Raw genomic sequence first — 24115 nt, forward strand, 5'->3', positions numbered from 1 at the left:
GCTTTGGAGATAAGCGTTGCTGATAGGACGCTATCTAGGCAATAGAATTCAGCGTTAGCCGGCGGTAATTATCCTTGCGGTAAGCGCGCTTAGCGGTAATTATCGCTGGCCCTTGCTGATATGCCCCAAAGTGATTGTAGTGATATTCCAAATACAATACATTTGTAGTGCTAGTGCAACGTTCAGATAGTTTTCACAGTTAAATATTGTCCACCAAATACACTGGTCCCAGATTATTACATTGTAAAGATTTCAACTCCTCACTTTGGTTCAGTGACCACAATGACCATAATCCCATGCATGTGTGCCAGTAATTATGTTCCCTGTGTCCTTTTCCCTCAATGGTAACACTTTACTCGATCTTTAACACTCATCAAATTTGTTTCAAAAACTCACCTTCCAGCCTCTAGAAATAATTTCATGTGGTGCCCGGTGATAACAGTATCCTCCGCAACTGATAAGGAGTAATTGCAACATAGTCTCAAATATTAAAGAGACGGACCTCTACTGAATGTTCCGTATTTCAGTCAAACACCTTGGCAATGTGCTGGGGCATCTCCCCAGGCAAACCCTGGCTACGCTACTGGTATCCAGGAATCCCACAAACACTAGGCTCTGGCACCATCCACTGGCAGCGTTGTTAATTCAATCCTGTCATCAAACAGTGTAGCTGCTGGGAGTTCTTGCATATTACACTGCCATCTCCATGTTGCGCCCAAAAGAACACCCTTCCTCATGGGTCGGGCTCCTGTGCAGATGTGTCACCACTCACATATATCCAAAGGACAACACACTCTCAGCATCCAAGAGAGTGAAAACGAGCCACACCATCTGTTGATGAGGCATAAAATATTTCATGACAGCAAGCCTCCATCATGACACGTTTCGACCCAGTCAGGATCTTGATCACATGATATATGGAGTGGTCAGTTGCTTGTTCTTTTTAAACCATATATATATATATCCAAAGGGCTCCACAAAGTAAAGTAGAGAACGACACGTGCGCTCAGTGTCAGCAAAATATATTTATAGTTCCAAAAAACAGCACTGTCTACATCTACGTGTTTCGGCTGAAAACCATCCTTGATCACAATGATCAATGTGATCAAGGCTGCTTTCCAGCTAAAAAGCGTAGATGTAGACACTTCTGCTTTTTGGAATAATAAATACATGTCACTGATACCGAGTGCACGTGTCGTTCTCTACTTTACTTTGTGGCGTCCTTTCGCATCAGCGCACAGACTCCAATTATCGGCACAGCCGGTGATTAGGCTGTGAGTTGGCAACTACCAATGGGTGAAGGAATATATATGTATATATACATGAAGGAGCATTGCACATTAACTTGAATCAAATAAAGTAATATCTGGCACCAGCAAATAAAGTTGTCCGTACCTGTCTGTTTGTGCGCCAAGTGCACAAGGGAGCGTAATTGGATATATATATATATATATTCACTGAAAAAAACATAGGTTTCAGGCACGTTATAGTTAGGAATTAGCATTTAAAAAACCTTAGAAATTCACAGAAAAAACCATAGGTTTCAGGGGCGTTATAGTTAGCTGGACTTTTCACTCGTACAAAACCATTGAAATTCCCCCGTTATAGTTAGTTCAGATAACTATAACTTGCGCGCCCGCAATGCACTGCTGATGACGTCACATATTACATCACTCATGACATGGTCAGTGACATCACTCATGACATCACTGATGACATCTCAAATGACATCACTGATGACATCATCCAGTGAATGTGTGTTTTTCTGAAAATTACATATGTTTTATATATGTATATCTCGAGGTCGATGGAAGAATAAATGGGTATATAAGTGTCTAAATGGATGATTTGTTTTTTTAAAAATGTCTTTTATAACTGACTGATTAAGTGTATCTTAGTGAATACATGGCTTAGTGAGTAATGTTTAAATGTGTAAATATCTGTATCAGTCTCTCACTTTGTGTATAAGTGGCTGCATGTGTTGGTGAGTAGCTACATGAGTGTCTATATAGGTTATTAGTTGGTTTTTTGAGTATCAGTATGAGTGTCTGAGTGTCTGTATGGTTCGGTGGGGGGTATTACGTAGTGCATAGGTGCATGAATGAGTGACTCACTGCTTGTATGTGTTGAAGACAGCATGTGTGCAGGACTGTATGGGTGGATGAGTGTGTGCATGGGTATGTTAGTGAGTGATAGACTGTCTCAATAGTGTCTTTATGAGTAACTACATATGTTTTAAACTAGTATATGTGACTATTGGTGTATATAAGTGAGTATATGTGAGAGTGAGAGATTGAAAGAGTTCCTGTATGAATAAGTATGTGTTTCTATAAGTGATTGTTTAAAAGACTAAGTATGTGTAAGTTTCTGTAGAAGTGAGTGTGGTGGTGTGTGTATAACTGTATATGCAAGTAAATGGATGTTTGATTCTTTATTAGCATGAGTGACTATGTGTGTGTGAGTAACTCTATGGATGAGTGGCGTTGTGTAACAGGATGTATAGGTGTGTGAGTACATATGATGAGTGAGTACATGTATGAGTGACTGTATAGGACTGTTGGTGAATGAGTGGATGTGTATGTGGATCTTAGAATTACTGAATAGGTTGTTGTAACTGGTATTGGTATGTCCATTGTTTTGAACATTGTAGTTTCTATTTTTGAATGTGTGTATCAAAGGTTATATTAGGGGAAGAGGAGGTCTGCCAATCTATCACAAGGATGATGTCATCAGTGATGTCATCAGTGATGTCATGAGTGATGTCACTGACCATGTCATGAGTGATGTAATATGCGACGTCATCAGCAGTGCATTGCGGGTGCGCGAGTTATAGTTAGCTGAACTAACTATAACGGGGGAATTTCAATGGTTTTGTACAAGTGAAAAGTCCAGCTAACTATAACAACCCTGAAACCTATGGTTTTTTCAGTGAATTTCTAAGGTTTTTTAAATACTAATTCCTAACTATAACGTGCCTGAAACCTATGGTTTTTTCAGTGAATTTCAAAGGTTTTTTAAATGCTAATTTCTAACTATGCCTACAGAGATAGGACATGTGAAGAAAGAAGAAAAAACACACAGAAAGAAAATAAAGAAATGCAGAAAGAAGCAACAGAAGTCCTCAAAGACGAAGAAAAGTGCAGGAAGAAGGATAACGTGCAGAAAGAACAAACAGAAGAGCAGAAAGAAGCCTTGTTGCAAAATCATCCTGTACCCTCAACTTTTTCAGACGGATACTGGTGGTAACTGAGTCTGACTAACCAGTCCTAGAGCCAGTGCTATGTTAAAAGACACTCAGAAAACAGTAAAAAAAAAACCTACATACACTAGGGAACACTATGCGTTGGGGTCCCGCTGTGATCAGCATGACCTTCTCTGTAAGCCCCTAATATATAATAGGGCAGGGGATTAAAACTACCTCTTAAAACGCGCCACAGGGCGTGTTTGCACACGTCACCTCAGGCCCCATCCCCTCACTTCCCCACTGTGTAAACACGCCCTGTGGCCGTTTTAAGTTGGGAGATTAAGTCCCCTTGAATCCTGAGGGTCCCTAGGGTCCAACTAGACCACTAGGTACCTCCAGTAAGCGCCACAGAGCTGCGTTACAGAGAGATGTAAAAAGGGGCACGGCCTAGACCACCTCTCTGCAACGCAGCGGAGTGGTGCTTACTGGAAGCACCTGGTGGGCTAGTTAACCCCCAGGGTCCCTCAGGATTGAAGGGGAATTATTTCCCCAACTTAAAACGCGCCACAGGGCTTGTTTGCACACGTTAACTCAGGCCCCGTCCCCTCCCTTCACCACTGTGTAAACACGCCCTGTGGTCGTTTTTAGTTGGGAGATTAGGTTCATTTGAATCCTGAGGGTCCCTAAGGTCCAACTAGCCCACTAGGTACCTCCAGTATGCGCCACAGAGCTGCGTTGCAGAGAGGTGTAAAAAGTGGCACGGCCTGGACCACCTCTCTGCAACGCAGCTCAGTGGCGCTTACTGGAAGCACCTGGTGGGCTAGTTAGCCCCCAGGGGCCCTCAGGATTGAAGGGGAATTATTTCCCCAACTTAAAACGCGCCACAGGGCTTGTTTGCACACGTTAACTCAGGCCCCGTCCCCTCCCTTCACCACTGTGTAAACACGCCCTGTGGCCATTTTTAGTTGGGAGATTAAGTTCATTTGAATCCTGAGGGTCCCTAGGGTCCAACTAGCCCACTAGGTACCTCCAGTATGCGCCACAGAGCTGTGTTGCAGAGAGGTGTAAAAAGTGGCAAGGCCTGGACCACCTCTCTGCAACGCAGCTCAGTGGCGCTTACTGGAAGCACCTGGTGGGCTAGTTAGCTCCCAGGGGCCCTCAGGATTGAAAGGGAATTATTTCCCCAACTTAAAACGCGCCACAGGGCGTGTTTGCACACGTCACCTCAGGCCCCGTCCCCTCCGTTCACCACTCTGTAAACGCGCCCTGTGGCGGTTCTAAATTGAGAGATTAAGTCCCCTTGAATCCTGAGGGTCCCTAGGGTCCAACTAGACCACTAGGTACCTCCAGTAAGCGCCACAGAGCTGCGTTACAGAGAGATGTAAAAAGGGGCACGGCCTAGACCACCTCTCTGCAACGCAGCGGAGTGGTGCTTACTGGAAGCACCTGGTGGGCTAGTTAACCCCCAGGGTCCCTCAGGATTGAAGGGGAATTATTTCCCCAACTTAAAACGCGCCACAGGGCTTGTTTGCACACGTTAACTCAGGCCCCGTCCCCTCCCTTCACCACTGTGTAAACACGCCCTGTGGTCGTTTTTAGTTGGGAGATTAGGTTCATTTGAATCCTGAGGGTCCCTAAGGTCCAACTAGCCCACTAGGTACCTCCAGTATGCGCCACAGAGCTGCGTTGCAGAGAGGTGTAAAAAGTGGCACGGCCTGGACCACCTCTCTGCAACGCAGCTCAGTGGCGCTTACTGGAAGCACCTGGTGGGCTAGTTAGCCCCCAGGGGCCCTCAGGATTGAAGGGGAATTATTTCCCCAACTTAAAACGCGCCACAGGGCTTGTTTGCACACGTTAACTCAGGCCCCGTCCCCTCCCTTCACCACTGTGTAAACACGCCCTGTGGCCATTTTTAGTTGGGAGATTAAGTTCATTTGAATCCTGAGGGTCCCTAGGGTCCAACTAGCCCACTAGGTACCTCCAGTATGCGCCACAGAGCTGTGTTGCAGAGAGGTGTAAAAAGTGGCAAGGCCTGGACCACCTCTCTGCAACGCAGCTCAGTGGCGCTTACTGGAAGCACCTGGTGGGCTAGTTAGCTCCCAGGGGCCCTCAGGATTGAAAGGGAATTATTTCCCCAACTTAAAACGCGCCACAGGGCGTGTTTGCACACGTCACCTCAGGCCCCGTCCCCTCCGTTCACCACTCTGTAAACGCGCCCTGTGGCGGTTCTAAATTGAGAGATTAAGCCCCCTTGAATCCTAAGGGTCGCTAGGGTCAAACTAGCTCACTAGGTACCTCCAGTAAGCGCCACAGAGCTGCGTTGCATAGAGGTGTAAAAAGGGGCGTGGCCTCAGAACACCTCTCTGCAACGCAGCTCCCTGGCGCACACTGGAGATACCTGTTGGGCTAGTTGGCCCTCAGGGACCCTCAGTATTGAAGGGGAATTAATTCCCCAACTTACAACTGGCCAAGGGGCGCGTTTGCAGGGTGCTGCAAGGGAGGGGGCGTGACCTCTAGCGCGATGCCGATCTTTTATTTATTTTATGTTTTTAAGAAGGAGGGCTGTGTGGCCCCCCTTCTTTTTCTAATTTACTGGCCCTGGGCCTGCACCCTAATTTTTTTTTGAAAAAAATTAATTTGGCCATCCCAAGGCCTTAATCGGCCCCGGGGACCCCAACCCCCGGGTCATGGCCTTTTTTTATTTAAATTCTTTAGGAGGGGGCTGCGTTGCCCCCCTCATCAGGCCACTTATGGCTCCGGGGACCCCATCCCCCGGGGCCGGCCTTTGTTTTTTATTATTTTAAAAATATATATACTTATACAAACACCTAGGACATGCTGGACAAACCGTATGTACCTATCACCATGACGATTTGCGTGATATTCATTAAAAGGCGACTATGCATAGAATTAACCCACATGGAATGTATTTACACCGCTAGTGAAGCTCTGACGTGTCTGACGCCCTACCGTGCCTAATCCCGATGCCCCCGCCGGTGGGTACTCTCCAAGTAGACACCCTTGTCGTTTATTTATACAAACATGGGTAGCTATTGACGGGCACATTTAATATACACGCACACCAAGCCATTCAAAGGGGATTCGACAAAAATTCGACCAAACTATGCAAGAAACCCCCCTCACGGTTAATAAAAAACACATCCACCGCCGGATGTGTAATACTTTTTATTTTACTCTCTGGAAAGGAGACGAACCTCACTTGAGAGTCACAGCGTGCTCCTGGCTGAGCCCAATGCTGTGTTACACCCACCAGTGCCCGCCGATTGCCTCACACCTCTGTGTTGTATTCCACCAGCTAGTGCGTATGCTGTGACACTCTCTAGCCCATGTGCACTGTAACACCACCCCGTGAATATGTCATGCCACACTTGCCTTTGCACGGGTTATATTGCCCCATCTAACGTGCCTTCCTCGATGTGTATGTTATAACGCACAGCGCTATGCCATACATATTACAATCTGGGATCCATATCTTTGTGACAGTGCATATCCAACGTTACACTCCCCAGCACATATTTTATATTACAACTTTAGAGACTAGTTATGTTACACAACACTGCCCTGTGCATATTACACTCCAAGGCGCATATCGCATAGCACGCGCTAGTGCCTGTGCTATCTCGCGCTCTCCAATGAATCTGTCATTGCGCACAATGTATTGCATATTATATTTCACGCCCCGGTTCATCTTATATCACACTTTTTGGTGCATAGTTTATAACATATACTACATCTAGTTTTCATTTTCAATCGTGCTCTCAGGACTATGTTCTATATAACACTGCGTCCACCTACCCTTTTCACGGGCATTACATTTTGCCATGGGGGTGGAGGGTCAGGGGGTGTTTCTGCCAAGTGAGCCCGGAGTCACAGTCACAAACGTCCTCTTCTTCCTGAATAAAAGTGAGATTATGCTGCATACTTGTTCATATTTTAAGTAGTTCGCACAGACACACATTTTAAAAACAATAAAGTTCCTAATACCCACCTTCTCTGAACAGTTAGCTTGCTGCCCCATCCACCTCCTCCCTATCCTCTGTTGTCTGAATCCATCGACTAGCCTCCTTCCTCCTGCCATGCATGGTCTGATGTGCTGCCACTGCCCTCCATTGAGCATGATGTACCAGTCCACTCCTCCTGCCCTCCATTGCCCAATTCTATGGCCCATCATTGACCTCCTGCTTAGCCTCTGTGCTTAGCTTGCTGCCCCTATTCTCCTTCCCTCTGCCCTCCAATGTCTTTCTGCATGCCCCTGCTCCATCCTTTTTGCCCACTATGTTCCATGGACCAGCCACTCCTATCTACTCTGAGTGTTCTGTTGAGCTGCCACTCCCCTCCCACCTGCCTAGCATTGTCAGATGACTGTAACCTGTCCCTGCTACCTCCACCCTGCCTGTCCATATGTCATGCCCCTATCGCCTTCCTCCTGTCCTCCATGGTCCATTTTGCTGCCACACCCTTCTGCCCTCCCTGATCTGTTGTGCTGCAACTGCTCCTCCTGCCTGCCCTGCGCGGTCTGTTGTGAGGCCCCTTCCCCTGAACTCTCTTGTCTGTGCCCAGGTCCTGACCCTCCCTTCTATCCTCCATGGTCCTTTGTGCATGCCCCTGCACCCTCCTTCTTGCCCATCATAGCCATTGTGCTGCCTCTAACCCTCCCGCTTGCCATGCATGGTCTTCTGTGCTGCCATGGCCCCTCCCACCTTCCCTGTGTGGTCAGCTAGCTGTCCCCGACCCCCTTCCACCTTCCCTCCATGGTGTGTGTATGCCACCATAGTCTCATTGTTGCGCTACATGGTGTGTCTTGTTTCTAGTGCCCATCCTGCCTGACCTCCATGGTCATCTTGCTGCTCCTGCCCTCCCACCTTGCCCCCAGCCCTCTGTTTCCATGTGCAGACCCCCTATTCCCTCCCTCCTGGCTTGTCTGTTCCATTGTAATGCCCCTGATCCGTCCCTCCTGCTCTTTATGGTCTGTTATGCTGCAGCTTTCTCTCCTGTCTGTCCATTATAGTCAGCTAGCTACCATTGCCTCTTTCCCATCTGTTCTCTGTTGTCCATGTGCATGGTCCTGTCTCCTCCTTATTGCTTTCTATGGATTGTTGTGCTGCACTCCCGTCCCGCATGCGCTGTGTGGTGTATTGTGCTGCTGCAAACCCTGATGCCTGCCCTGTAGGGTCAGTTTGGTGCACCTCTCCATGTCCCTCCTGTCCTCTGTTATCCGAGTCCATGTCCCTACCCCAATTCCTCCTGCCTACCATGATTCAATGTACCATACTTGCGAACATTTTGAACTTGGTAAGAGGGAGATTTTGAAAAAAAAACTGGGGTATTGATTTTCCCCTTTGAGTTACATTGAAAAAGAGGAGATTGTAGACAGGAGACAGATCAAATAAAGCCCATTTGAGCTTAAAAACATTGGACGTTTCCTGGCTGAAACGGGTCTGTTGGCATGTATGGCAGTACTACCACTGCCTCTTCCTTCTGCCCACAATGGTCTATTATATTGCCACAGCCTCTCTTGCCAGTCCTGTATTGTTGGTTTGTTGCCCCTGCCCCCCTTTCCACTGCCCTCCATAGTCTGTTGTGCTGCCACTGCCCTTCCTGCCTGCCCAGTGTGGTCAAATTGTTTCCTCTGCACTCTCCTACCTGCCTTCAATTTTCAGAGACATGCCCCTGGCCTCTGCCTCTCAACAGTATCCCAATGAACAACTAGATTGCTAACATTCTATATTTATTACAAAAGTGTGGAACGCCTGACGTCATCTTGATGTAATCAAAACTGTAATACCTAGAGTATTTCCGTTAGAAATTACATAAATGAGAGGGTCTTATTTGCAATTATGGTTAGTGCTCTAAAAAACTAAAATGAGGACATATTTTCTGAGTTTTCAAATAGCGACAAAGAACTTTTAAATTATTTGTAATCTTTATGTTTTTTTATCCAGTTGACCACTTGATTAAATGTTGCACCTTGGCGAGAGGATGTGGTGTTACTTCCAGAGCTGCAGACTTTGCAACTGGGGAACCAGGTTGGAGTTTCTGCTTCAGCTCAACATTCTGTGATTGTGGTCAAATCACTTAATCTCCCCATGTCTACAACCAAAATGAATTTGATCTTGTGTGATGTAACCAATGCTCATGTAAAGCATTCCAATACCTGACAAGTCTGCACTATATAAAACTGCAAATACACAAAAAATAAGTGTTATGCACACTTCTGTCATTCGGCTACATGTGGGCTACATCTGGGTGATATTTGTGCTGCATTTAGGCTCTTTTGTGTCTGGTGGCCATCTTGGGAGATTTATTTGTTATGAAGTTTCCTAATTTCCTCATTTACTGCAGTCTCCTCAGTAGGAAATACTTTCAGTTTTTTACTTTGATTCCATCAAGAAGGTATTCAGATATGTCACACATTTGCCATAAATTCTGAATGTTAGCACTCTAGTTGCTCATTAGATCACTGTAGTAAAGCTACTGCTCACCACGGAAGTCTGCTGCTGGTATTAAAAGTGCATGTTTCAGTCTGCATATCAGAATTTTTTTATGAAATAGAAGAGGATTTGAGAATTCACTCAAAATGTGCCCTAATTGTTCTTTCTTCAGCACTAATCATAATTTCTATGGCAAAATGAACCCCCTCATTATGTTCCTTTTTAAATTAAATGTTTTAAGTGTTACCAGTTTATTCCAATCAAGATGGCTTCAGGTGTGCCATACTTTTGTCATAAGTAAGACAGTAAGCGCTCTAGTTGTTCTTAAGAACACTCTGGGACATTCTGTCATTAGGCTATACTTGGGCTACATCTGGGGAATATTTGGGCTACATTTGGGCTCTTTTGTCTCTGGTGGCCATCTTGGGAGATTTATTTGTTATGAAGTTTCCTAATTTCCTCATTTACTGCAGTCTCCTCAGTGGGAATACTTTCAGTTTTTTATTTTTTTTCCATCAAGAAGGCATTCAGATGTGTCACACATGTGCCATAAATTCTGAATGTTAGCACTCTAGTTGCTCATTAGATCACTGTAGTAAAACTACTGCTCACCAGGGAAGTCTACTGCTGGTATTCAAAGTGCATGTTTCAGTCTGCATGTCAGAATTTGTTTATGAAATAGAAGAGGATTTGAGAAGTCAAAATGTGCCCTAATTTTTCTTTCTGCAGAACTAATCATAATTTCTATGGCAAAATGAACCCCCTCATCTTGTTCCTTTGTAAATTAAATGTTTTAAGTGTTACCACTTTATTCCAATCAAGATGGCTTCAGGTGTGCCATACTTTTGTCATAAGTAAGACTGTTAGCGCTCTAGTTGTTTGTTAGAACACTCTGGGACATTCTGTCATTGGGCTATACTTGGGCTACAGCTGGGTGATATTTGGGCTACATTTGTGCTCTTTTGTCTCTGGTGGCCATCTTGGGAGATTTATTTGTTATGAAGTTTCCTAATTTCCTCATTTACTGCAGTCTCCTCGGTAGGAAAACTTTCAGTTTTTTACTTGGTTCCATCAAGAAGGCATTCAGATGTGTCCCACATTTGCCATAAATTCTAAATGTTAGCACTCTAGTTGCTCATTAGATCACTGTAGTAAAACTACTGCTCACCAGGGAAGTCTGCTGCTGGTATTCAAAGTGCATGTTTCAGTCTGCATGTCAGAATTTGTTTATGAAATAGAAGAGGATTTGAGAAGTCAAAATGTGCCCTAATTTTTCTTTCTGCAGCACTAATCATAATTTCTATGGCAAAATGAATCCCCTCATTGTGTTCCTTTGTAAATTAAATGTTTTAAGTGTTACCACTTTATTCCATTCAAGATGGCTTCAGGTGTGCCATACTCTTGTCATAAGTAAGATTGTTAGCGCTCTAGTTGTTCGCTAGAACACTCTGGGACATTCTGTCATTGGGCTATACTTGGGCTACATCTGGGTGATATTTTGGCTACATCTGGGCACTTTTGTCTCTGGTGGCCATTTTGGGAGACTTATTTGTTATGATGTTTCCTAATTTCCTCATTTACTACAGTCTCCTCAGTAGGAAATACTTTAAGTTTTTTACTTTGATTCCATCAAGAAGGCATTCAGATGTGTCACAAATTTGCCATAAATTCAGAATGTTAGCACTCTAGTTGCTTATTAGATCACTGTAGTAAAGCTACTGCTCACCAGGGAAGTCTGCTGCTGGTATTGAAAGTGCACGTTTCAGTCTGCATGTCAGAATTTTTTAATGAAATAGAAGAGGATTTGAGAAGTCACTCAAAATGTGCCCTAATTTTTCTTTCTGCAGCACTAATCATACTTTCTATGGCAAAATGAACCCCCTCATTTTGTTCCTTTTTAAATTAAATGTTTTAAGAATTACCACTTTATTCCAACCAAGATGGCTTCAGGTGTGCCATACGTTTGTCATAAGTAGGACTGTTAGCGCTCTAGTTGTTCTTTAGAACACTCTGGGAAGCTGCAGTAGAACACAAAGGAATCAACTGACAGTCTCTGCCCTTGTTGGATGCACATGTTTTACTGAGAATGTCAGACTTCATTCTCACATGACTGAGAAAGATAATGTGAATTTACAGAAAATATGCTCTCAGTTAGCTTATAGATCACCTTCCAAACCTCTGTGGGAAAAGCATGAGAAAATAGTTTTCTCTCAAACATGATTCATGATATCACAGCAGAAGGCTTTTTCACATGGTAAAATCACCTTAGAACACTCCACAATTCCTAAAATGAGTATGGTACCATCAACAAATGATTTATAATGTAACTAAAGTCTTAAAACCTTCTATTAACTGCAATGCTTTTTAATGAGCTGCTATCATGTATATTGGTCCCAAGATGGCTGCCAACACTTCTTGGATGAAGTGCTGACAGCCAATCAGATCTCACGATAAGATGTGTGGTTAGGCTCCGCCCAGATATATATGTGATTTTACTTTTGATTTTCTCAGGAACTACTGAACGGATTTACACCATTTAAGCAAAAGGCACATGCCTGACCTGAGGACTACCTCTTTGCCAAATTTCAAATAATTCTGTTCAGCCGTTCGGGCTGTACCTTCGACTAAAGGTCCTATGGGAAAATGCATGGGGAAAACGCGTTTTGGGACCCCCCTTTTTTCTCAGCCCCCGCTTGACGAATCAACCCGAGACGTTCAGGGTAGGAGCTGAGCGGAGCGCCGCATTTGTTTTGAAAATTTCACGAAGATAAGTCAACCGGCGCCAAAGTTATTCAAAATAGAATTTTCAGATTTCCTATGGGAACTCGGTCCTAACTATAACTATCTACTGGCGACCGCCAGTAGATAATATATATATATATATATATATATATATACACACACATAGAGAGAAAGATAGATATATAGATATATATAGATATATATCGAAAGATACATAGATATAGATAGATATATATAGATATATTACCAGACTCCACTTGTCAGGTTCAGAACAAAATGAACGGCACTCCAGGCAGTGTTCAGTGGTTTATTGCTATTCAAGTTCTTCAAACTTTGTGCTGAGATACAAGCGGGTTTAGCACAAGTTCATTTAGGGACTTTTGTGGCTCCTGTCAAGGATTGGGGTTGTTGAGTGAGTAGGGTCTTCACCCCCTCAAAGAATAACCCAATTTCACACAAGACCAAATTAAGAAGAGCTCAAAAACGTTATAATGCATGCATATATGTTGTTAAAGCAAAGTATTATACTAGGACAATACTCAATGCATTCAACACCTCTAAATAACGTTTTTCTGTTATGCAGTCTCTAAGAAAACAATCAAACACTTCCAATACAGTTGAACATTCCCAACAGCTGTGTGACTTTGTCTCAGTTTATTTTGGGGAAAAGGTTGCACATATAATTATGAGTCTCACCACCCCAGTTAATCCCATTTATTTAGATTTACAATCTGACCCCATTCAACAGGGATTTAAGATGGACAGTCCATATCACACAATTACAAGTCTTGGCTCGCTCAATGCCAAAGAGTCTTGTAGACTGGCCAATTCTTTATCCTCAGTTACACCCTTAGATCCTTTGCCTCTCAAGGTTTGGAAGCTAGCATCAAATCACCTAGCGCGTCCCCTCCAATCTGTTTGTAATCTCTCACTATTGCTAGAGCGGGAATCATTTTCTAAATTAAAGAATCTTGGTGTATCATCAAACGGGCTAATTCCCACTCTTTAGTTACCTCCGAGACAAATGGAACTTTGCTGTTGTTTTAGAGAAAGATCAGAAGTTGTACATCACATACATAATAATCACAATCATTTAACTATTTTCAGACAATAAAGGGAGTTTGGTATGAGTTGAAGGGTTTTATATGTCAACTCTTTCAGTAAATAATTTTTATTCAGTCACAAGTTAAATTCATCAATTAGAATCTTATTAGAAGTCAATAATGAATCAATAAACAATCAATAAAATTTTAATAAAATGCATTAAGCGCATTCCATAAAGCAAAGGATACCTATTCTAAGAATCGGGGGAAAAGTGTCAGTCAAAACCCATAAAGAGTTGTACTTCGAGAGAGTGAGAAAACGCATAAAGCTTTAGCATTAAAGTCAGCTCAATTTATCAGAAATCTATCAAAACAGAACTTCCAATAAATAGAGGTTCAAGAAACTCAGTAGAGTCTCGAAGCAACCTGGGATAAGGACAAATGGAAAATCAGTAAGAGAAGTTGTAAAAGAAGTGTGTGTTAATCTACTCTAGGACCGCACACTATTACAGACTACACGTTCTGAAGTTTTTGCAACATGTTACCCCTTCCTACTCCAGCCAGCAAATAAGCTTTTGATGCTTTCATGGGAACAGGATCACTCCTCATCTTCTGACAGGAATACAATAGTTTACAGACAGCAATATTAAGTTTGCAACTATGTTGGTTAGCAGTTCAGTTCAGATGGGTCGTTCTTCCATTCGAGTCTACTTTCCAACATATTAGCTAAATTTCTAACCTTCTAATATCAATTTTCTTAACAATGGTCTATGTATCAATATAACCAAAAGAAAACATTTACCATAGCACCCATTCATATTCTAAAAAAAAATGCCGCATCTTCATATATGAACTCTTCATTACCCTTTTTAAAAGGGTGATTTCAAATCATTTCTTAACAGTGATATTTGTGTATCTAGAAACATTCTGTGGAACTATATAAAACATTTTATGCAATCATTATTTATTTTGAAAAACATGTTCATGGAGAGGTCAAGAAATAAATATGTTTTACACATTAGGTGTCTCTAATCAAGTCAGTTTGCAGCTTGTGAGGCAATGCTGCTAGCTATTTCAGTCCTTGTACGAGTACATATGGTTTCCTACTACAATTTTATTTTTCATTAACCCTATGTGTTAATAGTGCACACTCATTATAAACTATATCATTTTTTAATTTAATAATAAAATGTCTCTACACTATCTTCTGATGTAGTGCCATCTGATTGGAAAACTGAACATTTCATACATATATATACATTACCCGTGATCTGGCTGCTCTATGCGCAATTGCAGACTAGATTTAAATGTATACAATGTAAATATGTATATAATTTAAGGGATATGGTTTTTTATCGCGCAATAGGGCAGCTTGTATCGACAGTCCGCTTTCGATATCTAAGGCGTATTGCAGCAACACTGGATATGGCCATGACTACTGGGGTCTGTCCTCTATGTTAATAGCTCTAGCATTGCAAGGTGGAAGTTTTCAAAATCCTTTCTTAATTTATTGTTTGGATATTTTATTCCATGCTGTATTGGCGTAATGATTCGGAGGCATTATGAATTGAATAATGTTAAAATTGGAGTTGCACATTGATTTACTCTTGGAATCTTAATGTGTTGTCTATGTCTATGCACCATGACCTGTATTTTTACGGTAGATTGGGCGCAGGTCACACAACTTGAAAAAAGCTTCACCGAAACACGTTGTTGTATGCACAATAAACCTTTGTGCTGTTCTCTTGGTGTGCCGCATGATCTATTCTGGAGTCCCTGGATATTTATATTTTCGGATACTTCAAGCGGGTGTCATTACCGCTACAGGCACCGACGTCGGAAGGAGGAGGAACAGCATCAGTGACAAGTTGTTGAACAAATTTTGAAGCCGTTCCCGCTGCTCCCTGGTTATCGATTGATCCACTGTGGGTAAGCGAGCGAGCGAGGTGGGGGTTTATGAAAGTTGTACTAATCTTGTGCCGGAGGGCGGGGGTTAGTGTCAACCTCATTTTACCTGTCCACATTTATTATTTGTGTTGCCCTATAATCAGTTGGAATTTGGAGCAGACGTAACGCCCGTGACTGTATTGCGCAGGGCGTCTGAGGACACGTTGTTTGTACATATTCTTTTAAAATTATGAATGAATGGGAAACTATCAGGAAGGCTGAAGCCCTCTTGTTATTTGACGAAGAATTAGACTCTGAAAGTATTCCATCTGTGCCAGGAACAAGTGGTAATGCGACAGAGCCATCATTGAAACAGAAACTTGCACTATTCGAAAAACTATCAAAGAGAGAACTTAAAAAATGGTGGGAGGTGACGTCACTCACCAACTATATTGAAGTCAATAGAGGACTCAGAATATCGATCATTCCTACGTATGAAAATCCGAATCCGGAGTTATTAAAAGAGTGGTCGACGTTCATGGCAAAGACATGTCAAGGTATGATTGAAATGCTGATAAAGTATGCGAAAATTGATCTGGAGACTACCCGAAAGGAATTGGCTGAATTAAGACAGGACCTAAAGAAATTTAAAAACGAAAAGGCAGTAATCGATTTTGGTAAACAACTTGAATTGATATTGAAAAGTTAGAAAGACACCATAAAAGTAAAAAAACTGCGAAAATTCTTACGCGATAAATAAGATTACGCGGAAGGTTGGATTCTTACCTATACAAAGCTCTTTGATTGGGCACAACAAAATTTTCATCTTGTTCAAAGACAAAAACAACAAGAAATAGTGTCCACAGGCTCAAGTTCTGATCTCAGCTCTGACACTGAAGCAAGAAGTGTCCCCTTAGGAGTACGTCCACTAACCTTCCTCCACGAATTTCAGATTCTGAAACAGAAAAAGGACCAGGAGGAGAAGCCTCAAGCAAAACCAAGAGGAAGAGGTCCCAAAAAAAAAAAGGGAGAGGCGCAGGAATAAGCAAAGATTCAGAGTAAAAAATCGGCGGGGAGGAAGGACCCTTTTTGTCGCTCACTCCACTGCTACTTCAACCATCCCAAATAAATCTCTGATAAATTTATCGTCCAGGTCATTAACAAAAGAAGAAGAGTCCTTGCTACAATTAGGATTATCATTCTGTCCTACTTATAATATGGACTTTGTCACAACATGCATTAGCCTATTTCTATATACCCAAAAGTTGAAACTGATGAAGATTTTCAAAATGGCCATTGGATCAAAAACCACCAAATTAAGTTGTCCTATACCAGAAAAGACATCCAATCTGTGTATTGGAGATGCACACTTGATTTTAGATCTGAACAGAATGGAAGAAAATGTGATGGACCTAACTGTAAAAGAAAAAAGAAAAATTTTAATTGAACTGGGATTTAGACCCGATGCCTCATGTCAGAGTGGATTCAGACCAAGATCCACCTTTAATCTGAATGTCCCACATGACAATGTAGAAGTTTTCAGTGCCATCATGATCCATGAGATAAATAAACTGAGGGACCAACCTCCTAAACCACGAAATCATAACGAGTAGCCTTGAATGCATTGTCCAAAGATCAAAGTATAATTGTGAAACCATCGGAAAAGGATGGGAATGTGATTGTTATGGATGTCCAACAGTATGATCAGGAGGCCCTACGAAAGTTGAAAGATATGAACTGTTATGAAGAGATTGGGCGGGATATATATAGATCTTTTGTCACAAAATATCATGACTTACTAAAAGATTGGTGGGTTGAGGGCATGTTGGATAGAGATAGAGATGAATATCAATTTCTGAAAACAGATAATCCACGAATACCTTGCTTCTATTTATTGCCCAAGGTTCGAAAAGATCCAATTAGACCACCTGTGAGGCCTATAGTATCCTCCAATGGAGGTTTGTTGGAGAATACATCGATTTTTCTTGATCTGTTCATAGCACCCTTTGTTGTAAAATTACGGTCCTATTGTAGGGATAGTACGGATTTCTTGAGACGCATACACAATGTCATTTGGGAAGATATCTATCATATGATAGCGTTGGATGTCTGTTCAATATATACATCTATAGATCAACAGTAAGGGGTGAATGAATGTATGTATTTCTTCTGTGAATGACACATTTCATTCTGGGAACATACACAGATGTTGATAACCATGATGCCCTACTGTCTGAAGGAGAATATTTTTCTCTATAAAAAAAAACATTGTACCGACAGAAATCAGGTACAGCGATGGGCACCTGTTTCACCTCCAGCCTGGCTAATCTTTTTCTGGGCTGGTGGAGGAACAGGTGGTTTGGACTGAGACCAACGACAAGTTCACTGAGCACATCCCTATCTGGATCAGGTAGATTGAAGACCTGTTCCTGATATGGGATGGGCCAGTGGACTTAGCACAGGAATTTATTACTGAGTTGGGCAAGAATCAGCTGAATTTAAAATTTACTCACAAGATTAGTTCAACATATTGTGAATTTCTGGATGTGGCAGTCAAAATAGAAAATGGACAGATTGTGACCAGTCTCTTTCGAAAAAATACTGCGGGTAATACACTGCTCCAAGCTAATAGCAATCATCCTGTTCCTTTACACAATAGCATCCCCTATGGTGAGTTTGTTCGGGCCCGCAGAAATTGTAGCACGGAAGAGGGCTTTGTGAAAGAACAACAGGTTATGACAGAGAGGTTCCATCAGCGTGGATATAAGAATAAAGTAATTGCAGCAGTCAGTGGTAAAGTCAGAAACATCTCACAGAATGAGACCCTTTTTTCCTTAGAAAAGAAAAATCTAAAAATGAAAAAAATGAAACCAAGGCACCCAGACTAATCACCACTTATAATACTCAGTCAAACGCTCTGAAACATACAATGAAAAGACATTGGGGATTGTTGGCAACTGATCCTGTCTTCTGTAGGGACAACCCCTTTAGTGACCTACAGGAAATCAAAGTCATTAAAAGATCATCTTGTCCATAGTTACCACAATACATCTAGCCCTGCCACTTGGCTAGGAAAGTCGAAGAAATTCAGGAAATGTAATTTGTGTAAGGCCTGCAAGCATAGCCATAATAAAGACAGCTATAGGGTGGACAAAGGTGGAATTAAAAAGATCACAAAGCTCATAACGTGTACGAGTTACTTTGTCATCTATGTCCTGGAGTGCCCGTGTGGCCTGAGATTGTTGGCAGCACAAAGCTGCAATTTAAAACTTGTGTCTTGCAACATATGAGAGCCATCACAAATGTCGACTTGAGTTACCCAGTGGCCAGACATTACCAAGAGAAACATCAGAGTAACTGTAATCTCATTGAATGTTTTGGAATTGACAGAATTCTACCACACCCCAGGGGAGGTGATTGAGAAAAACTTTTAAGAGTCACAGAGTCCAAATACATTATTGAGCTCAATATGAAGTGGCCGAATGAGCTCAATTCAGGAGAAGAGCTAGCAACCCACATTGGATACAAATGATGGGATATATACATCTTTTCAATTTCTTTATTCCTTCCTTACTGTTCACATGGATGATCCTGCTCAGTTTTTGACTGATTTTAATCTTCACTTATTTTTTATTGGGTTGAAGGGTGTACGGAGCACCATTAGTGGGGAATACGTTCCATGAATCTTGGAGTTGTGATATATTTGGCAATGGCCTATCACACTCCTATGGAAAGTTTTGATTGCTAGAGTTAGCGAAGAAACTAGATTCCCTCTCGTATTTAGTGTTTCCGCATCCCTCACCTGTGGAATTCCCGTTCCAAGATTTAATTTTCTTTCACTTAGGTGCATCAATTTTATTTGGTACCTGCCAATTATTTTGGAATTCATAGACATGAAACATTATTGACCAATAGGTTTTGAATGATGCAACTTCAATAATGGATAAATTCTATTAACTCGTTATGCCGCTGCTAATGAAATCGTGAATTGAATGGAATAATGTTAAAATTGGAGTTGCACATTGATTTGCTCTAGGAAACTAAGAGGTCCATTGGGATGTAGGGCGGAAAAACACCCCGACCGCCATGGAAGCGGAAAACAACTGCCCACCAGCCCTGTGGGAAAACCGGTGGCCAAATTAGCATTAACTGCCAAAAGAATCTGACCGCGGTGGTATGAGGCCCAGAATATCCACCCGTAGTGGGCGGAGATGGCCAAAATCCATCCGCAGCGGTCGGAGTCACGGCGGAAAAACAACAACCCACTGCAAGTATAGCAGAGACACCGCCCCGGAAATTAGTATATCCCCGACGGTCCCGCGGTACATACCGCCATCTCCGACTGCCACTGTCGCACAATGGGATGAATGGGAGAGCCAGCGGAAGAGCTGAAGCACAGCCACCGCGGCGGACGAACCGTCAAAAATATGGCAGACGAAGCCAAAACCCCACAAGAAGGCCAAAAATTGCACACAGAAAACTAGTCATGCCACCCAAATACACAATACACACCCCAATGACACAACCACATGGCAAAACGAAAAATACAAATCCCAGGACAACACACCTGTCAGCAACACCCCAATTGGACACACCCACATAGCTGAGTAAAAAACCAGCCCCTTCAATGACCACAATCCCTTGCAAAACTCCAGGCGAGAAGGGACACATACTCCAGCTGGCAGGAGAGGCAAAGGACACAACATCACCATCCACACCACACACAGCACCACCACCACCTCCAAACCAGCACATCTAACCCCCCTGCACAACACACACCATACACAGCACAACCACAACCACCACTCACACTCTTGCACCCACAATCACTTTGCACACCACACACCATGGCCACACAGAAAATGCCCAAATTCAGTGAGAGTGAGTTGAAGGTCATGGTAGATGAGAGAGTCAGAGTGGAACCACAGCTTTTTGGTACCCTGGTCCAACAGAAACCATTAGCCACAAGGACACAAATGTGGGCTAGGATAGTCCAAAGGGTCAATGCAGTAGGGACCACCCCAAGATCAAAAAAGGAGATCATGAAGCGGTGGCATGATCTGAAGAGGGTGGTCAAGGAGAGGAGGAGCAAGAACTGTGAGCTGGCTCAGAGGACTGGTGGTGGCCCTCCCATTCCACAAAAAACATTCACACAATGGGAGGAGAAGGTGCTTGCCAAACTGCATACAGAGAGTCTCACAGGAGTAGCCGGGGGAGTGGAGGCTGGTAAGTACAAACAAATGACTACCGCCACTCTGCTATGTACTGCCTTGCACAACTACAAAGCTACACCACCTAGGACACACACCATCCATCTTCACCACTCACTCACAAAAACATGGCTCACAGATCCAACATTCACACACTCCCATTCACCTCAAACATAGCTAACAGCATAACCCTGGGGGCATGTGTACAGGCAGACAGCACTACAACAACCACCAGGCCCCCTGGCCCACACCTGAGCAGGATAGATCCCTCCCCCACCCCACTCAGGAGCAGTTGGAAGCCATTGCAGTACACCAAACAAACTTACAGGTAGGTAGCCATCTTCCTTGGGAGGGTGTTTGTGTCTGGGAGGCCTGCACTACTACTCCCACCATGCCCCCTGTCCCACACCTGAGCAGGATGGATCCCTCCCCCCCCACCCAGGAGAAGTTGGAAGCCATTGCAGTACACCAAACAAACTTATAGGTAGGTAGCCATCTTCCCTGGGAGGGTATTTGTGTCTGGGAGGGCTGCACTACTACTCCCACCACGCCCCCTGTCCCGCACCTGAGCAGGATGGATCCCTCCCCCACCCCACCCAGGAGCAGTTGGAAGCCATTGCAGTACAAACTTACAGGTAGGTAGCCATCTTCACAATGAGGGTGTCTGGGGGTGGGGGCCTGCACTACTACTCCCACCATGCCCCCTGTCACACACCTGAGCAGGATGGATCCCTCCCACACCCAGGAGCAGTTGGAAGCCATTGCAGTACACCAAACAAACTTACAGGTAGGTAGCCATCTTCACAATGAGGGTGTCTGGGGGTGGGGGGCCTGCAATACTACTCCCACCATGCCCCCTGTCCCACACCTGAGCAGGATGAATCCCTCCCCCACACCACCCAGGAGCAGTTGGAAGCCATTGCAGTACACCAAACAAACTTACAGGTAGGTATCCATCTTCACAATGAGGATGTTTGTGTCTGGGAGGGCTGCACTACTACTCCCACCATGCCCCCTGTCCCACACCTGAGCAGGATGGACCACCCCCCACTCTACCAAGGAGCAGTTGGAAGCCATTGCAGTACACCAAACAAACTTACAAGTAGGTAGCCATCTTCACAATGAGGGTGTCTGGGGGTGGGTGGCCTGCACTACTACTCCCACCATGCCCCCTGACCCACACCTGAGCAGGATGGATCGCTACCCCGCCCCACCCAGGTGCAGTTGGAAGCCATTGCACTACACCAAACAAACTTACAGGTAGGTAGCCATCTTCACAATGAGGGTGTTTGTGTCTGGGAGGGATGCACTACTACTCCCACCATGCCCCCTGTCCCACACCTGAGCAGCATGGATCCATCCCCCACCCCACCCATGAGCTGTTGGAAGCCACTGCAGCACACCAAACAAACTTACAGGTAGGTAGCCATCTTCACAATGAGGGTGTTTGTGTCTGGGAGGGCTGCACTACTACTCCCACCATGCCCCCTGTCCCACACCTGAGGAGGATGGATCCCTCCCCCACCCAGGAGCAGTTGGAAGCCATTGCAGTACACCAAACAAACTTACAGGTAGGTAGCCATCTTCACAATGAGGGTGTTTGTGTCAGGGAGGGCTGCACTACTACTCCCACCATGCTCCCTGCCCCCACAGCTGAGCAGGATGGATCTCTCCCCCACCCCACCCAGGAGCATTTGGAAGCCATTGCAGTACACAAAACAAACTTAAAGGTAGGTAGCCAGTATGTGCACCCACCCATTTTTCCCAAATTAAATGGTGCCATATGACAACACCAGCCCTCACATTGCACAAAGAGCCATACCTACCCCATTGCCAAGCACAGTGTGCACACAGGTAATTCACAACCACCAAAGTGTGACACACCAATGCACAAGTAGAAGAAAGCCTGGGCACATTCATGCACAGCAACTAGTTACCATGCATCACCATGAGGCAAGTGCAACAAGGACCATTCTCAAAATATGAAAGCATGTGTGGTGGCACATATCAAGATATGCAAATGACAGGACAAAGGGATACAGGAGATGACAATGGCCAGTCCATGGCCAGATGTGACGTCTGCTAGGTCAGACACCTAAACCATGAGTCCACAATTAAACACATGTTGTGCCAGGCCCTAGATGGCAACAAGTCCCAGTAAACCTCAATTGGACACAGTTCGCATGGTATGCCTTGACACCTCGCACCATGGACAAGTAATGCTTGTACCACTGTATCATGTCAGGGAGCACAGTACTGCACACAGTCAACAATGTGATGATATGTTAATTGTGCAGTGTACAAAAAGTGAATGACACACAGCTAACCCAAAGCTTGCCGGGTGCACTGCAATGACCATTTCCTATCTGACTCACAGGTGACCAAGAACTCACTGCTGAGGACAACACCAGCAACCTGCAGAGCCAGTCTCCTCCCCCGGTACAAGGACTCTCGGATGTTGACTCCCAGGATTCCGTGGACGAGGAGCTCGAGGCCGGCCCATCTGGAGTGCCAGGGAGCAACAGGTCCTAAGACCCCAGCATCCCCCCCACCACATCTGCGGCAACAACAACTCCACAGCAGACCCCTGCTGTCACGGCCTGTGCGGCCACCGCCACCACCACCAGTGCTGCCTGCAACACTCTCCCTGTCTCAGAGGATGCCCTGCACCCACCACCCATGGAGGAGGGCAGGGAGAGGATGCGGGTGCCCACAGTGGTGAGGCAACAGGTCCATGGCAGCAGGGCAGGTGGGAGGGCAGGATCACCCAGGGACACCAGGAGGCTGGGACCCACTCCCTGGAACACATCACCAGAGTCCTGGGCGCATACGAACAGGCCCAGGGACGAACGGGCCCGTCGGACGATCTGTTGCATGAGCTCATCCTGCTGATGAGGTCCATCGACAGACGCATGGGACAAATCGTGGACCTCTTGGGCCAGCAAGTGGCGGTACTGAGGGACAGGCATGCGCCCCAGACAACACCTCCGCTTCCCTCTGGTGGGCTGCACAATGACAGTTCACCATCCTCCCCTGCGCCCACAGAGAGGGGTGAGTCCTCAGACTCCACTGGCCCTGCAGCAGGCCCCCCCCAGGCCAAACAACGAAGGGGTCGTCCCAAGAAGACCCTGGGAGTATCTGGAGGCCAAGCACCTGCCAGACGCCAGTCACGGAGCCATCCATGATGGCAACCCTCTCTGCCACTGCATTGACTCTTTGGACTGTCCTTCCCCACACTACCTTGTGAATGGCATCTGCCTGTTGGACTGGGTCACCACAGCAATGTGGTGACTACTCGACCATCTCATCTACCAAGACTGTCTACTCACTCCCCCTCCCCAATGGAAATGTACACCCCCCTTGCATCTCACCATAGTAAATAAAATATCCTCACACACATGTTGTTGTGTCTGCTCCGTCTTTATTGCAGGGTGTACAGTCTTCAACATGATCACAATGTACCAGGACCATGGGCTGTATGTAGGCAAGGGGAAGGCGAAGGCACCTAGGGAAACACAACAGAACAACTGTCACTGGTCTGGGTGTGGCATCACAGACATCACACAAGCCCTAACACCAGGATAACCCAACATGCAC

General features: G+C 44.5%; 1 long non-coding RNA gene across 1 annotated transcript in view; it reads left to right on the top strand.

Moving 5' to 3' along the window:
* Positions 1–23060, top strand: part of LOC146780086 (uncharacterized) — a 290713-nt gene extending 267653 nt beyond the window's left edge. The window contains exon 3 of the long non-coding RNA XR_014972248.1: positions 22896–23060. This is a non-coding gene — a long non-coding RNA (uncharacterized LOC146780086). The remainder of the gene's footprint in view (positions 1–22895) is intronic.
* Positions 23061–24115: the final 1055 nt, after the last annotated feature.

Source organism: Triturus cristatus, chromosome 12 (genome assembly GCF_964204655.1).
Source record: "Triturus cristatus chromosome 12, aTriCri1.1, whole genome shotgun sequence".
Taxonomy (NCBI): Eukaryota; Metazoa; Chordata; class Amphibia; order Caudata; family Salamandridae; genus Triturus; species Triturus cristatus.